Below are 3,238 nucleotides of genomic sequence, written 5' to 3'. Positions count from 1 at the left end.
CATCCAACAACCATACAATAGCGATTAATAATAAATAAAATTTACTAACCTAAAAAATTTTAACAGATTTTATATATCAATGCAAATTCCTTGAATGTATAGTCAGAAATTATGACTAGAAGGATTACTATCAGAAGGGGTTCTTTATCGTGCCAACGCCTACAGGAGGTTTGGGCTTAAAACGCCGTATCTACAAGCTTATCTTAGAAGCCCAGCTGAGGTACCAATGTGAATATTTGCAATTTATTTTCCTCCGCGATCGTGCGTCTTAAGTTAACATTTGATTATTTTGTAATTTCTTCTTAAAAATAACTTGGGCGACTATTTTAAGTTATTGTTACCCTGTTTGCAAATCATCTGATAAAGGTGCTTGATGTTATAACTAAAATGTATTTAAATAAATGTAACGTAAAAAAATCGAATGAAAATTATTTCGATTAAACACAAAAAAAATTATAAATTTTATTTCTCGTTTCAAACTTGGAATATCTAATTTCTTCAACACCTCTTCGATTGCTTCGTTCATTGTCTCTTTCGCCGTCATTTTGTTTGCACAACCGAACAATAGACGAAAGACGTTTTTCATTGGTTAAGAAGGCATTTCCGTCTCAAAAACGATTGGTCACTATTTTCACGCAAATTTGACCCCTGATGTGACCCTCTATGGGATTTTGTTAGATGATTGTGTAGGAAGTAAGCGAGCGGATCTAACATCTAATTTTAATTAGATTGCACATTAATTGTAAGTAATGAGTTTTCAAATTATCAAATTAAATTACTACTATTCATTTTAATTTATACATTTTTTTTTAAAAGAGTGGTCCCCACACAATTCACCTCAGTTTGAATCAGCCAGTAGCGGAATGGAATGCTACCAGGTGTACTTTTTTGCGTACTGCGTCATCTAAAAGTGGTGTATAGAGCAACCATAATTTAACAGGAATGACGTGAAGCTACCGTAAACCATACGCGCATAACGTACGCGCTTGTAACAGTTCGTTGCGTTTACTCGTTGCCATCTAAGTTGCTAACGCTCAGGGTAATAGTATACAATTATTCAATTCTTGGGCAGTCAAAGGACCAGAATATTTTTCCCGATGTGCAGGGAACAGCTCATTGTGTTTTATTGCTCGAGGGCAATTGATCACACTTAGTTGTTCCCTGCATCTTGGGCAATAGATCACTCTGAGATGTTCCCTGCATCAAAGGGGGGGGGGGGGGGGTCTGGTGTACAGCTCAGGCAATATAATAAATATTGTTTTATAATCTTTTTTTTTTTTTTGCATCCAGTGTTCACAATTTTATTTCACAGAAGGTTTCATCGTTCAATCAGATCGTCATAAAACAATACCTGGATGATCAATTTTGTGTTGTGGTTTTTAGTGTATTTAATTTTGTGTATTTATTTATTTATTTATGAAAGGTGTCCACATTTATTTATATTTCCCCTATTTTTTTTTATAAACCCGTCCGTGTTAGCCTCGCCCGGGTCTACAACACCCGGCCGGGATTTCTTGTTATTATATAACTTGTAGATTTGTAAAATCAGAGAGTCTGCTATTTCAATGATTAGAGGTTAGACACAATTTCGGGCATCTAGGGCTAAATTTTTGTCATCAACAATTGAAAATATTTCATGATTAGATTTAATATGATAATGCTTCATATCTTTAACGTTTGTTTACTTGTGATTACGATTTTCTCAGAATACAGAATTTAATTCTGAAAGAATAGAATTTGATCTTTCCGATCTTGGAATAATAAACGGGACTAACCCGTAGACAGTCCCTTTACATAGATATTTTGGGGGGCTCGCTCCGAGGATAAAAGAGTATTTCTGTGTTTATCTTGGATTTACGTCATTTGACGCTATTTGTTTATTTACATACATTGTCTCTCTTGGAAGGGTTTCTCGCAATTTTCCAATTTTTTATTCCTACTTTTTCATGTTACTTCTAAATTAAATGAACAATCCTCTGAATTTAGAGGAGATTAAAAAAAAAAGGGTGTAATGAAATGTAAAAGTTTTCGACTATGCAAAAATTGAAAATTATAGATCCGCACGTCGTAACTTACTTGACGAAGATTCTGCATACGATAAGCTTGTTCCATCTTTTTCTCCATCATTGTCGATGGAACGAGGATATAAATCAGAAAATTCTGATTCCAAAATAAACACTGATACTGAGTGTCCCCGAGAAGAAAATAAGTGTAAGTAAAACCTCTCAGGTTGATTTAGATGAAGAGCCAAATTTTCATGACTACTACGGAAACTATCGCTTAAGAAATTAAAAAAAACCGGACGTGTAAAACGCAGATAAAACGTGAGGAAGTAATTGACAGTAAGTCCAATTCTCAGTTGAAGGAAATGAAAAGTCAGCTATCATCTTGGCAGGACAACAGAATTGCAAGATTATCTGTGTCATTTTGATCAAGTTGCAATATGGAACAAATGGACAGACGCAGAGAAAGCTGCTCAATTGCCGGATCGCAGATCCGCGCTTAAGCCCCGCCCACCGTGACGACGGTAACTAAGAAGTGAAATGCCCGACATCGAAGGTAAACAATATGGCGGGCGAAATTTCCTTGAAGGACGTCCCGGACGATTTTTCGCAATCTTTTCTGAACAATAAGCCGACTTTACGTCAAAAGCATAGGGCTGTAGCGTTTGTAAAAGATGCTTACATTAAATCTGTTAAAATTTTTAGAGAAGAAAATGAAAACAGCATTCGAATTACCGTTAAGATATTCAGAAGTCAGAGAAAGAGCGAGGACTACTACGGAAACTGGTTGAGCCTTAAAGAGGCTATCGCTTAAGAAATTAAAAAAAACAGACGTGTAAAACGCAGATAAAACCTGAAGAGGTAATTGACAGCAAGTCCAATTCTCAGTTTAAGGAAATGAAAAGTCAGCTATCATCTTTTAAGGACAATGGCCAGATTATCTGTGTCATTTTAATCAAGTTGCAATATGGAACGAATGGACAGACGCAGAGAAAGCTGCTCAATTGCCGGATCGCAGATCCGCGCTTAAGCCCCGCCCACCGTGACGACGGTAACTAAGAAGTGAAATGCCCGACATCGAAGGTAAGCAATATGGCGGGCGAAATTTCCTTGAAGGACGTCCCGGACGATTTTTCGCAATCTTTTCTGAACAATAAGCCGACTTTACGTCAAAAGCAAAGGGCTGTAGCGTTTGTAAAAGATGCTTACATTAAATCTGTTAAAATTTTTAGAGG

This window comes from Crassostrea angulata, chromosome 9, assembly GCF_025612915.1.
Source record: "Crassostrea angulata isolate pt1a10 chromosome 9, ASM2561291v2, whole genome shotgun sequence".
In the NCBI taxonomy this organism is placed as follows: domain Eukaryota; kingdom Metazoa; phylum Mollusca; class Bivalvia; order Ostreida; family Ostreidae; genus Magallana; species Magallana angulata.
This window is presented reverse-complemented; position numbering follows the sequence as displayed.